The sequence below is a fragment of the Antechinus flavipes genome, chromosome 1 (assembly GCF_016432865.1).
Source record: "Antechinus flavipes isolate AdamAnt ecotype Samford, QLD, Australia chromosome 1, AdamAnt_v2, whole genome shotgun sequence".
NCBI lineage: Eukaryota > Metazoa > Chordata > Mammalia > Dasyuromorphia > Dasyuridae > Antechinus > Antechinus flavipes.
In genome coordinates, this window is record NC_067398.1 from 77,144,007 (window position 1) to 77,159,486 (window position 15,480).

Genomic DNA, 15,480 nt, shown 5'->3' on the forward strand with positions numbered 1-15,480 from the left:
AATTCTTTCTTTATGACTTCTAAATGATACAATCCTTAAGATCTCCATTTAACAGATAAATGAGACTCTAAAAGAAATCTTCCATTATCACATAGTTAGTAGGTATCATCAATATGAATAGTAGGTCTGTATTGCAAAGAGATCAAGGACAAAGGAAAAGGACCTATAAATACACCAAGATTTGTAGCAGCTCTTTTGAGGGAGACAAAGAATTAGAAATTACCCATAAATTGCAGAATGAATGAGCAGGTTGTGGTATATTATTATGATGGAACATTATTGCACTGTGAGAAATGATGAGGGAGATAGTTTTAGAAAAAAACTGAGAAAAGCTTCATGAATTGATGCAAAATTAAGTGACCCAGAACCAAGAGATCACTGTACACAATAGCATCTATTGTAATTATGATAAAGTATTAAAGATTTAAGTAAGAATTAAGTGATCTAAAATTATCCCAAAGGACACATGATAAAAAATGCTATTCACATCTAGAATAAGAAATGATAAAGTGAGTACAAATTGAACTATAATTTTTCCTTTTATCTTTCTTGCTTTCTTGCTTGGTTAATATGGAAATATGTTTTACATGACTTCATATGTATAATTGATATCATATTGCTTGCTTTCCCAGTATGTTGGAAAGGGGCTGAATACGAAAAGAGAATTTGGAATACAATTTTAAAAAAAATATTAAAATAAGTAAATAATGTAAAAAATATTAAATGCATTGATGTAAACCCATTTTAGCTCTTTATGATTTAATATTGCCATCTATTTCATCACTGTCAATTTGTTGGATACGAGATGAAAAGTCAAAGTTATCTTGATTTTTTTGTCTTACTTTAGTAATTAAAGCATTTTTATAAAAAAAAAAAAACACGATTGCTATTGGGCTGCATTTCTTTGTAGGGAACTGTTTAATCTTATTCTTTGGTCACTTCTCTATCGAAGAGATTTGTAGTTATTAATGTCTGTTAGATTATGTGCATGTGTGTGTATGTTAGTCTCTATTTTCTTTTCCTTGTCATATTAATTTTGCTTGTACAAAAGCTTTTAAATCTGTAGTCAAAATGTCAATTTCATCTATGATTTATTTGATCAGAAGCTGTGAGAACCGTATGATCTGTTTCTATTCTGTGTTGCTCTTTTTAGTATTAAAATGAAATGTCCATTTTGTGGGGATTGTGATGTAAGCTTCATTTCTTCCATTTTGCTTTTTTGTTTTCCCAGAAGTCTTTATATAAAAGAGAGAATTCTTTATTTAGTGCCTTCTCATATTTGTTAAAATTTGTCTACTTCTGGCTATCTTTTGTAATGTCCATTTCATTGATGTACCAATGAACTTATTTCAATATTCAATTCATTAATTCTATATTTTTCTATTTTTACAGAATTACAAATATTCTTCCATTTTTCCATTTTTTCCTCTCTTCTTTAGGGGAGTGAGTCAAAATAACTGCTCCCTCCTTTCTTTATTTATAAGTTTTTTTGTTTATTTGTTTTCAGGTTGCTATTTAAAACTCTCTGTAATCTGGCCTCTTCCTACCTTTCTGGTTTTCTTTCAAATTATTTCCCTCTACACTTTCTACAATTCAGCAATACTGGTCTACTAGACATTCCTCATAAAGCCCATTTTCTCTCCCATCTCCATGCCTTTGTGCTGTCTTCAATATCTGGAATGTTTTCTCATTATTAAGGAATCTCCAGCATTCTTTAATATCCACTTTGCATGCTACCTTTTATAGAAACCTCTCCTGACACTGTTATCTGTTATTTCCCTTCCTCCCAAAATGACCTTATATTCATTTTTCTATATGTTCTTTATATACTTATATGTGAATATACATCTTCATGTTTTTTTTTACCCTTTAGAAAGTCTTTCAAAAGTGGACAGTTTAACTATATCCCTGATACTGAGATTTTTAATTTCTAGTCCTATATATTAGATGCCTAGTAGACATTTTATGCATTATTATTGATTCATTGTTTCACTGAATTCCAGGTTGGAAGTTTTTAAAACCCATGGGTATGTATGTTCAGTTCACAATTGCATTTATTGTATTGTTATATAAAGAGATTTTGGTTTAGCACACCTCACCCAATAAAAACTTGCCTCTACTCTGTCCAAAATTGTGTACTTCTTGGGTTTCACAGCTTTTGACTCCCTTTTTATCATTCCTGATCTTTACATTCAGTGGTTCTACTGAGAGAAACTTTATTCTCTCCCATTATTCTCATCCCATTTTGCCCAGCATCTGCTTAGTTTTCACTTATGCTTGATTTCTTGAATTTTACAATCCTGCTCCTTCCTTTGGTCATTGGTTATCCAGTTTGATCTTTTGATGACTATGAGTCTAGGTTCCCTTGGTCATTGTTATCCAGGTTGATCTTTTGATGACTCTGATTCTAGGTTTCCACAAATCTCAGCAAATCTATGGAATGATTCTTAACTTTTTACTTCCTAGATGTGTCAATTGCATCCTCACTCTTTGGTTGCCATCTGGAATTGCACAGATTAAAACTTTTTTGCTATTCCCCATAACAACCTTTTAAATGTCAATTACCTTGCTTAGTGCTTTGCACAAAATAAGATCTTTATGCTCTATGACTGTATATAAGAACAACAGACAGATATAGCTAGGGAGAAAGAAATGGGAGGGAGAAAAAGAGAGACAGAAAGAGACAGAGAGACAGAGACAGAGATGGAGAGACAAAGAAAGTGAGAGAGAGACACAGAGAGACAGGGACAGAAAGATAAAGAAAGACAGACAGCAGAAGGACAGACAGAGAGGAAGAGAGAGAAGGAAAGGGAGAGGAACAGAAAGGAAGGAAAGGAGGAAGCGAAGAAGGGAGAGATGGAAGGGAAGAGAAAGGAAGAAGAAGGGGTTGGGGGAAAGGACTTGGACATTATTGACTATCAACATTATTGAATATCAACATTGAAAAGATTACTAATAAAATAAAAATTTTATTTTTCCTTTTTTTCTATTCATGCCAAGTTTTCAACAAATGTTACATGGTTGACCCCAATATTTGCAAACTATTCACCAGAATAGTCATTTAACCACAATTGCCTCCAGAAAAAAAAAGATGCTAAATAAGTCATGGTACTTGAATTAGGGCTATGAGGATTAAATGAGAGAATATTTGTAAAGCTACTCACACAGTGCCTGGTATATAATAGACATTTAACAAATACTTGCTACAAATACCTTCCATCATGCCCCCCATGAAGAAATTATATAGATGGAAATTAACTCTTGGATTACAACAATTAACAATTTCCTTATTGAAAATAAAATAGAGGCTTTGTAATTTTGGTGATCTTTCTAAAAGGTTCTTTTCAATTCTGAGTATAGAATCTAAACTCCTTATCCTTTCATCACCCATAAAAGGACCCTAGGAAGTTTTGTCACACAAGTTCTTGACTTCTTTCTACACATCAATATTTAGCTTGTGAACTTTTACATGATTTCCATGAGAGGTGATGTACCTGATAGAAGCCAAATTATTCAACAAACCTTTTTTTTTCCCTTTGTGGTAATGGGGTTCTTTGATACTACCACTCCTCTGTATGCCTCTCCCCTTCTTCCCTCCCACCCCTTCCCCCACTCCCTGCCACTGCAGAGTATGACTACATATTGACAAAATTAGTTTTACATGCTGGAACTTTGAACTGAGCACTATTTAGCTTGGTTTTACCCTGAGGCATGTTGCTGTACACTCTAATCTGGAATTTCTGAGTCAACAAGAGCAGCTGCTGGTTGGAGGTAAGGGAGTTGGGGGAGAGAAATTCATCGAGGAAAGAAGGACATTGCATTCTTTAGAAATGAGATTGTCTTAGACAAGAACATGGAGTACAAGGTCATTTTGCAATAGGTTACTGAAGTTGTCATATGCAATGGGGGAACAAAAACTGAAGACTAGGAGAAAAAGTACTAAAATAATTCAAGTTAATTTTTCAGAAATGATGTCTGTGAGGATTTCTTTGGCTTAGTTATTCATATTTGGGTCTTTTTGTTTTTAACTGAGTCTCCCTGTCTTCATTGACAGAAGTGCAGAGGCCACTGAGAGGTTCACTTATCATGTAAACTTAGAGTTGCTCTGTTTGTGACCTGGGCCAATTCATCCCCTCTTTAAGCAACCTAGTGATTCATCACTCAATCTCTGAATAGCAACATTGCCTAGTGCAACCTTCCATCCTGCTTTAGCCTCTGCAGGTCAGAACTTCCAATGTCAAGTGATTGATCCATCTCAGCCTCCCCAGTAACTAGGATCACAGACATAGATAACCTTACTTGATTCTATATGTGTTAAAGGTCTTGTAGTTGTTGTCTTCTTGGCCCCAAGCAAAGAGTTGAGATGGAAGGGAGAGGAAATGAATGCTCATTATTTGATAATGATTGAAACAAATAAAAACTTTCATCTGCAAGTTATCACCAAACTTCCACCCAATTCCACCCATTCTTCAAAGGCTAGTGAAAATGCCACCACTTTCCTTTATGAAAAAGTTTCTGATTTTTTCAATAAGGAGCTTGTCCTCCAATTTTGGAACAACAGTAAAATTAATACATATTAAATATGTCTCTTTGCATAAAAATTTTAATACTGATGCCTATGTGAAACTATAGTTTATAACAACAAATTATTTTATTTTCCTTGGATTCATCCATTTTTGAACATGTTTTTATGACTCAGAAGGTAAATTCTTTAAGGGCAGGGCCTGTTTTCAAGTTTTTTCTTTGTATTCATAATGCCTAGCACTGTATCTGATATACTGTAAACATGTAATATTTGTTATGTAAATATTTATTGATTTTAGTCATTAATACTAATTCAATAAACTGGGTACCCTTTTAGGATTGCTGTGAGGATCAAATAAGTTGACATATAATGGCTATTCATCCATTGTCAGAACTGATTGGAAATGAATGAAAATAATTGATCCAAAATGTAGCTTATCATCAAGATGTTATTTTTTCAGCATAACTGAGCTCTCATAAGAAATCTGTGAATTCTTCCAGATTATAAAGATCATACACTTGCTATTACTGGACTGTTTATCCAATAATCCCCAAACCACTTATTAGGTGCCTATTGTACGGAAAGCACTGTGCTGGGGGTAGATAGGTGCTGGTGGAAAAATAAAGCAAAAACACTGTCAGAAACTTACTATATGCTGAGAGAATAGAAGCCAAAACAGTTAAGCATTCTTCTCTCTATGTTTCTTATAATAAGATAAGATAATTTTCAGATGAGATTACACTAAAATAAGGGAAAATCGGGAAGACTTCCCACTGTATGTTGTCAATAAGCATTTAAGTTCCTCCTATATTCTAATCATTGAGCTATGTAACAGTTATACAAAACAGCTTCTGCTCTCCAGGAATAGAAGAAAGCTAGGAATTCTAAGGGGCAAAAGAAAGTGCACAAAAGTTGAGGAGTAAAAGATTGAGTTCATGTAGCATGAGCCAGAATTACTGTAGCCAAACTACTTTGGCTAGAACAAAGTCTAAGAAAATGAAATAAGATTAGAGAAGTCATTGGAAGTCAAATTGCAAAAGCTTTAAATCTGAGTAGTTTTTGTTTTATTATAGAGGTAAGAGAAAAATACTAAGCTTCTTGAACATGAAAGTAGCAAGATCCAACATGTTTTAGTACAATTATCTAGGCTGTCATGTGGAGGATAGGATGCATAGGAAAGAGCTTAGAAGCCAGGAAACCAATTCTAATTGGGAGATTTATTAATATGGTCCAGATGGGAAGTGACAAAGACCTTATAAACAACAGTGGCTATAGGAGTGAAGAGAAAGTGATAGATACAAGATTGTCACAGACAGAGAATCTATAAAACACGATAATGTATAGGATATATGTGGAGGTGAAGAAAAGAGAACAATGACAGTGGCAACTTCAATATTGTGAATCTAGGTGACTGGCAAAATGGTGATACCTTAAACATAGAAAAAGTAGCAGAATGAGGGGATAGGAGAAATAGAATAGTGGACAAACTCCATTGAGTTTGGGTTTAGTAAAAATGATCCAATTGAAGGTCCATCAGGGAGTTTATGATATAATTTGTGAAACAGAGCGCAAGAGAGATTAGAACTAGGAATCAAATAGGCATGATAATTGCTGAGTCTTAGAAAGAGTGTCTGAAGACATAGAACAGACTCCTGGAGGATAAAGGAAGGTATCAATGACTACCTGCAGGAAAGAAGATTGAGGCCATATCATACAGCTTGTAGGAGTCAAGGAGAGAACAGTGTCACAAATATGCAAGGAGCAAAAAGCATACATGAGTAGAGAGGAGTTGACACTGCCAAATTCTATGGAAATATCAAGAAAAAAGAAAATTCAAAATGTCACAATAGAGTGAATTTTCCTGGAAGATGCTTCCATTCACCAGCAACAAGGAAGTAACAAATATCCCTGTTTGTATGGGTTTTTGTCGTCGCTGCTGCTGCTGTTGCTATGGTTGTTGTTTGGCTTAGGAGGCAAGGGGTTGTGAAGAGATGAGTTTCCTATAGGAAGTTATCATAGTAAACATATTCCCTAGGGTAGTCTCTTTGGGATACAGATTCGAAAAGGAAAGTCAACATCATTTCTTATGGATCCAGTTACATAACCAGTTTCCTTATAAATTAAATACACACTCTTAAAAGAGAAGCTGAAACCACTTGAGCATAAAATGAAAGGTGTCTCTAAATATTGACACATGTAAAATAGTTCTACTGGAAATAAAAAGGTTTGTGGAGGCTGGCACTAGTCAGAATGCACTTAAGCAACTCATATCCAGATTTTACAGTTTATAAAGGCAGCATTGTGTAATAGTAAGAATATGACATTTACAGCCCGAGGATCTAGGTTTTAATTTCAGCTCTTGACCTTGCTTAAATCAAGTAGTTTAACTGGTCCTCAGTTTTCCTTTCTTTCAAATACGAAGATTGAACTATATCAAGGCCCTTAACTTAGGGTTTGTGAGCTTTTTAAATATTGTGCTAACTGTACGTTAGTATAAATTGTTTCCTTGGCAGCTCTTTCTATGTGCTTTTATTTTATTTCATGCATTTATTTTTTTTCCTGAGAAGAGGTCCATATGTTTCAGCAAAATGCCAAGGGGTCCATGAAATTTTTAAAGAATGTTAAGAACTCATGTATTAGGTGATACTGATTTTTTTTATGATTATAAATTCCATGCACTCCCTTTTAACTTTTGATTTTATTAGATATCACCTGCTGTTATAACTTCCCACACAATTAATCCTCAAAAATTAGCATCCTTTTTTAAGAATCTCTGCTTAAGAATACTCTGTTTGAGTATTTCCAAATATTTTATCGAAATCTTGATTTCTAAGATTCAATGGTAGCATCCCACTGTGGTGATGTATTTGTCCTGAAGTAGATGAACTTCCCCATCATATAACACAGAGATCCTCAGATCTATTAAGACTGTGAGGGAGTGACCGTCACAAAAGGGTGGGAATGAGAAGGAAGTGTACAATCTGCTACCTCTCTATTTGGACTAATTATCCTTTGCTAATTAAGAGGATCCAGGGAACACCTCAAAGGCAGAAGAACTAAGTCTAGGTCTGTCTTTGACTCCTACTGACACATACTTAGACTCTGCAAAGTATTAGTCTCTCAGTGTCATAAACACTTTTCAAAGATAAAATTCCAGAAGAGTTGGCAATTTACATTGGTAAGGAGAATTTCCTCCCTGAGGGTTTCCCTATATGAATGAAATCACAAGTTCAGGAAAGAAATGGGGGATCTTGCTAATTTAGTTCCTATCTGAGCCATGAATACTATAGTTACCTTAGGGACAAATATACAGTTACCCCACCATTAGTAATGTCTAAATACTAGCTGTTAGAGGTCTAATGTTAGAGGTCATGCTTTTAGTTCAAATTTAATGTTGGAATGAAATGAAAAACTCACAAGTCATTGTACAGTTAATAAAAAGGGATTTACTTTGTCATAACACAGAAATGATTTGCAATAAAGATTTCAGAGGACTTAGCTCTCCAAGTATCTGCATGAAAATGTGTCTAGTCAGCATGCCTATGTATCAAGGCAGGTTCTGGTTATTCAGGGGTCTTCAAAGTCATAGGAGGCCCCAAATCAATCAATTTGAGAGCTTGTTTACCTTATGTTACCAGAAAGATGCATCAGAGAAGCTAGGTTTATGTGGGATTGATAGCACTTTATCTGTTGGGGGGAAAAAGGGGACTTCCTATCACAGTAGATAGGAAGGGAAGTAGATCTATCCCATATTGGAGAGAACAGGAAAGACATAATCTTAATTTGTGCAATAGGGAAAGCTGGGAGATATTAGGCCTATCACACTAGCCCAAAGAGTTTTTATTAGATAATGAATAATCATTTAAAATTAAGATTTCAGGGAGTATAGGAGAGAATGACAAAAGCAAAGCTGTGAATTAAGAAAGACTGATGTTGCATCTGTGAGACAGATGTATTGGAGAGTGGAGAGAGACTAGAGGCAAAAAGACCCCTTAGAAGACTGAATAATTCAGATAAGAAACCAAGAGCCTTAATTAAAATTGGTTTTATTTATAATATAAAGAGGCAACTATAGATATAGAACTGTTAAGACTTAGCAGATGACTGGTTCTGGTAATTGGAATAAAGGAAGGGGAAGATTCAAAGGTAACTGGAAAGCCAGATTTATATTTTATCCTAGATAAAATCATGATAAAACCATTGAAGTTTTGTGAGCTGGAGAATTGCATTGTTAGATATAAGAATTTCAATACATCAATTTTGTGAAGGACAGATTGAAAAATGTAAAAAAAATGGAGACAGGAAGAGAATTTAGAAAAATGCTTCAATAGTCTAAGTGAGAGGTACTGAGATCCTCTTGGAAGGAAACATGGAAGTGGATTCAGGAGATATTGTTGAGGTAGAATTGACAAGATTGGAGATTGATTGTATATGGGGAATATGAAGAAAGGTACAAAGTCAAAGGTTCTAGACTAAAATATTTAAGTGTTTGAAAATCATAAAGCTACACATTCTTCACATAATTGTGTAGAAAACAAGATTGATAGATCATAGAAATATATATTCTTAAGAATTATAAAGGATCTCAGGGCTCTAATTTAACATCCCTTCCCATGCATAGATTGTATCTATAATCTTTATTATTGATTATCATCCAATTTCTGAGAATTTTCATTGATGGGAAACTCATTACCTTGCCATCTCAATTCTTGTTCTCATAATGGGGTATTATAACATTAGTGCTCAAATACACTCATTTCCCATTTCCTCAATCTACTCAATGTTAACAACTGCTCTATTTCAAATCAGCTACTCAAAGAGATAATCATATCTTTGATCTTGTCATTACCTACAAATTTTCAAATTCTATATTCGATAAATTCAAATTAGCCATACCTTGATCATTATCTTTTATCATTCCATTTCCCTTATGCCTAAACAACGACTCAATTTCATTTGTAATGCATAATCCCTCTATCTTCCTGCTAAAGGCAATTTCTTTCCATGTTACATATATATCAATACTTCCCACCTTTTCTAAGATTTTCTCCACTATTTTGCCTTCTTCTCACTCAATTCATTCATCCTCCTAGCTATTGTCTTATAGTTCTCTTCTCTTTCTCAGCTAATCACTTTAAAAAGCCATTTAGACTATATGCCTCTATTTCTTTTTCTCACTTTTCTAAAGCCTCTTCATTCTTGCTTTCAACTTTATTCAGCTGAAATTATTCTCTCTAACGGTATCAATAATTGTCAAATCTATAAACCTTCTTGATTTTCATAAAATATTTAACACTGTTGGAGACGTCTTACTGATATTCTCTGCTTTTCCAATTTCCCTCTTTCCCTAATAATGCTGTTTTAGCTGAATCATTAAATGAGTCATATCCATTAGCTGTGGATATATGCATACCTCTGTCCTAGCCCTCTCTTTTTTCTTTCTCATACTCTCACAATATACTACCCAATACCTCCAATACCTTCTGAGAATAGCAATACTTTTTAGATAGCAAATCTACTTTTTCCATAATTTTTCAGGGAGATGCAGTCAGGTAACTTACTCTTCAGATGCTGCAGCCCTCTCTTCTCAGCAGGCAAAATTACTGAAGACCTGAAGATTAAAGAATGAAAGAAACTTTTTACTCCCAAAAGCTATTGGCACTTTCAAAAAGGTCAACATTAGAAAATAATATGGTTTTACCCATTGAAACAACATCAAAGAAAAATCACTTATTTCACTGCTCAACCCAAAGGGCTGTAGAAACTTTCCATTTGACTCGTGACTAAAATTTTGTAGCTAAATACTATCTGAGAGAAATGCCAGTACTTTTGGACCTGTATGTTGAATATTTGAAACAATGTTTTGAATATAGCAATGTGTTTTTTTTTTAATTTCATTCATTCATTTTTTTCACTCATTGTTGATCTCATCATCCCGCAACAGTTATCAGCTCTATGTGAATGAGTAGCTCACTTATCTTAACTTCTCATCAATCTTTTCTCTTAACTAATCTTAACTTTTCTCTGCCTCTGTCATGAATCCCCAACAGCTTATTGGTCATTTCAAACTAGATGTCCCATAAGGTTTTCAAACTCAACATATCCAAATCAGAAATTAATATCTTTCCCCAAAAACATAAACCTCCTTAGAACTTCCCTGTAATTGGTAAGGACAGCTCAGCCCTTCCATTCACCCAAGTTCAAAGCCCTGATGTCATCTTTTACTGGTTATTCTCTCCCCATATATCCAATCCACTGTCAAACTTTATCTTTTCTATTTTCATGACATATATATCCACCTTGATCCTGAGACTCACATAACCACCATTGTTGGATCAGCTTCTAGCTTGGACCATTCCAATAGCCTCTTTGTTGGTTTCTCAGCAGTCAACTAAAACCTTCATTTTTTTTTCTTTTTAAACTTGCGAACTGCTGCCAGGTCATGTTCTTATCATTCTTTACTCAGGTAACTTTAGATTCCCTAATTCAGATTTATCTCTGTATCAAACTACTTTTTGTTATAGAATCTGCATTTCAACCTTCCAAAATCAGGATTCTGTAAGTGATCATATTACCTATATTTTCTATCTTGCCTTTGTGTCTCAGATTTGCATTTTTGAACTCTCCATTTATATTATCTTCCTAATGTGATCACTAGTATACTCAGATGACAAAATGACTTTTTTTTGTTTCTATTTTTCTTTACTCAAATACTCTCTATTTAGCTCTACTTTGTTTCCTTCCTCTGCTTTGTGAATTCTCTCCCATGAGTATCACACTCACAGACACACATATATACACAAATATACAGACAAAAACATATTTATGTATGCATATGTACATACACAATTTCATGGAGTATAAATGTATATATTGATGTATATGTGCATGTTATATTTGTATGTGTGTATGCATATGGGCAATTTATAATGTTGTGACATTCCTCTTCCTACCATTTATTATTATATCTACATAAACTATCCCATTGCACCAAATCTCAATGGTAACTAAGGTCAAATTTCCCTCCATATATGAAACTTTGATTTCATTTTTCCTGTTAGCTATACTTTAATATTTGTATAAAGAATTTGGAGGACTAGAATTGTACTACTAGGTCTATCCTTGGGTTTTGTTTTTTGTTCTTTTTCCTCCTATGAACTTCTATCTCAATTTATATTCCTACAATAATATAATTATATTCTTCCTATATTATAACTACTTTGTGAAACATGGCTTGGTCAATATACATAGCCAAAATTTTCCCTCTCTAACCCTTTTTCAGTTTTATGCAAAGTCAGTTATTTTTACATATCCAGTCTGAGTGACTCCATTTTAAATCTTGTTTAGATTTTAGATACTGGGTTGCTAGCCTGGAACAGTGGGCATGAGTCCATCTTCCTAAAAATACTATACTGAAAGAAGAGCTGAGATTGTACTAATCCCATCTTCTCATTGACCATATGTACCAGCCAAGACACTTTTGTCCTTATATGGAAGTTATTTATTGTTATCTTTAACAAAAAAAAAAAAAAAAAAAAACAGTGTACACTTTAAATAAGGGACACGTCACATTCCAACTGCTTTCTGTCTTAATGTGCTTTGTTTTCTGAGTTTTTCTTACTGAGTAGACCAAATCTTAAGCCAAAATTTTCCTTTAACTTTTTAAAATATTTTTTTTTAATTAGATGTGCTAGACATCAAACAAAGACATTCTGATAAGCTCTTATGAGATCCATTCTATTTTTTTTTTTATTATTCTATTTTAAGCCATAGTCCAAAAATTCCAATAGCAAGTTTAAATTGCTTCCAGTATTTGATTATCTTTCAGATAGGCAGATGACATGCTATTGTTCAGAAAATGAAACCAAATTATGCTATAGAGCTGAAAAATACATTATTTTGGCCACATGGGGAATATTTGAGGTATTCTTTTTTTTTTCCTTCTGAAATCAATGTATCAAATAATCTGATTCTTTGCTGAGTCATCATGTGAGTCATCATAGATCTATATGCTTATAGAAACAAAAAAGTACAAATAACTAGAACCTACATAACACTTTAAGTTTTGCAAAGTTATTTATAAATATTATCTCATTTGACCCCCAACAACAAACCTAGGAAATAAATGCTATCATTAATCCCATTTTACAGTTTGGGAAATTGAGGCAGACAGTAGTATGGCAACTTTCCCATTAGTTTCACACAACTAGAATGGCTCAAAAGTCAAATTGAACTCAAACCTTTCTGCCTCCAGGCCCAGTTCTCTAGCCATTCTATCACCCAATAAATAAAATCTTTATGTGAGATATACTCCATGATTTAAAAGAAATTAGAAGTTGTACTTTACAGACGTCAAGAGGAAGTGCTTTACAGATAAAGGGGATCATTTATGTAATGTAAGAGAACTTAAAAAAAAATTCCCTAAGACCTTATTTAAAATATCATAAATGAATAAATGAACAAATGAATGGATTAAACATTTATTAAGTACTTATATTCAAAGCACTGTATTAAGTATAAGAGTATAAATAGAAAAGCAAGAGTTGCTGGCCTCAGAGTTCACATTATGCTAGGGGAGACAATGGGAATATGAAGTTTCTATTATATGACAAATGTTAAATGGTTAGACTATATCAGGAAAGCTTATGACAATATGTCCCTTTAGATATTATTTCTACCAATAAAATCTATATATTTCTGGTGTTGAGTAATATGGCAATGCTAAGGACTTTGGCACAACTTTTTTTCCCCCCTTGGTCTTTAGTAGCAATTATTGGTGAGAAAGATTCCAGTACCTGCAGAGAAAGTTCACAGATCATCTCCATTAGGATTACATCTCTGGATTAAGATTGTAGGGATTAGATTGGAACAGGATCAGTGACATGGGAGTGGGGGATACTACTATTTGGGAGTTCTCGAACTCTAGGTCCTGGGCTGTCTCTATCCTAATCTGTTGGGAAGAGATGGTCAAGATAATGACTGGTTTTATTTGTCTTGACACCTTCTAACTTACTCCCAGGATACCTTGTTGCTTCACCTAACTGGTTTGTCTATCCTGTAGATATTAATTTGTCAAGAGTTAATGAGCATAGCTGTCTCTGTCCACAGAAGTTTCACTCCTGGCAACAGTTGGTGGTAGTAGTGGCAAAGATGGCAGAGCTATTCTTCATCATGTTTGTATTTCCAATAATTAGTGAGGGAACCAGGCTGAAAACAAGAGTCATAATTAGGGGAGTACTACTATATCTAGGAATCTTGGAATTAAATTTCTGACTATGTCTATCTGGGTTGGAGGGAAGGTGGTGATTTATTGGGTGGTATTTATTTAACTTTGCTGGCATTTGTCACCTGTCCTTCTCATGGGCTGTTCTGCTGCTTCATATACCATACCAACCTACATTTCTTAAAATATCTCATCTGTGAAACATTGTTAAGAACCTGTGGGAGAAACACATTCCAGTGGGCTTCTGTGACTTACTTTACATGAGGTGAGGATAACCCAAAGCTTTCAGTTCACCATCCTCAAGATCATAAAGCATGTATTTTTACTTGTTCTTGTCCTTCTGAAGGAAGAAGAGGTGGAAGATGAGCTTCTTGAGTTCCAATGCTATTTATATTTTAACTCAATACATTTTGTGATTGTGAATGTTCCTCCTCATGTGTCAGAATCCCTTTGAAAATATCAGAGAGCTACATGCATGAACAGGAAATTACATTTTAAGAGAACTAACCTTCTAAGAATGATTGTAAATCAAGATTTCACATTGCTGTGAATGTGGGAGTCTTTTCAGTGTTGGGCATGATGATCTAAAAAGGCACGACCTTGTCTTGAAAAAAGCATCCTCAGAGGACCACAAAGAGGGAGTTAATTTGAGGGAGAACAACAAAATGTAGTACTTTAAAAAATCTGTGATAAGCTGAGAGGGAGAATATTAAAAATAAATAGACTTTGAAACATTATATCCATCAAATGATAAAGCATTCAGATTAAAAGTGAAAAGTTGGTTAAATATCTCTAAGTTTTAGCTACAAAGTGTTAAATACCTAGATATGTGGATGCTGGATAACTGAATACATTTCTCTCTTTTCTTCTGCGGGTTTGCTACTTGATAGATGCAGTTAGTTGGAATTCACAAAAATATAACCATGAAGAGAAAATAACCAAAATGTATTTGATAAAAATACTTCTGGTAATTCCCAGAAATCCAGTCTCTGGAGATATGAGTAGCCACAGATCGTATGAATGTATGCCTGTTTTTCTCTTTTTAAATTTCAAATAGGATTGCTTATTTAGAAAATGAGGACATAAAATTTATTCCTATCTGTATCTTTGTTTTTTTTTAAATTTTACATAACATTGTTTATTTAGAAAACTGGCTTAATTTCTTTTTCATTCATATTATACATGGCATCCTTTGAAAAGATTCAAATAATTTTATATCTTTTTCATAAAAATCCTTTTGTTGCTTCACAAAATATTCTGGAAATCTGTCAAAATCATTCTTGAGATTCTATTTATTTTATGTAATGTTATTTTTAATATGATATCTAATTCCCATCATCCCAGATTCTTAGATAAAATTGGCAGATAATCCAAAAAGAGGATGTAAAGCTAATATACCTATGGCAAAATAGGATTATATGCATACATATGTACATACATATATACACACACATAGACACATACTCATGTGCATATACAATCTTGATTGGCTTAGATAAAATTTAGTAGATACAAGTGAGAAAGTTTTTTAAATAACATTCAAGAGCATAAAAGGAGGTAAGCATGACTAGATTGTTTCCCTCACAGAGAAAGTGAGGCAGGTAACCTTGCACAACCCTCCCTCACTTAAATCAAGTCACTTGCATGTCAGGATAAAACATCCCTGATGTCATGGTCCTCTTCAAGAATGAGAGACAAACAACAAAAACAGCATACCAGAGTTTGAAAAGAT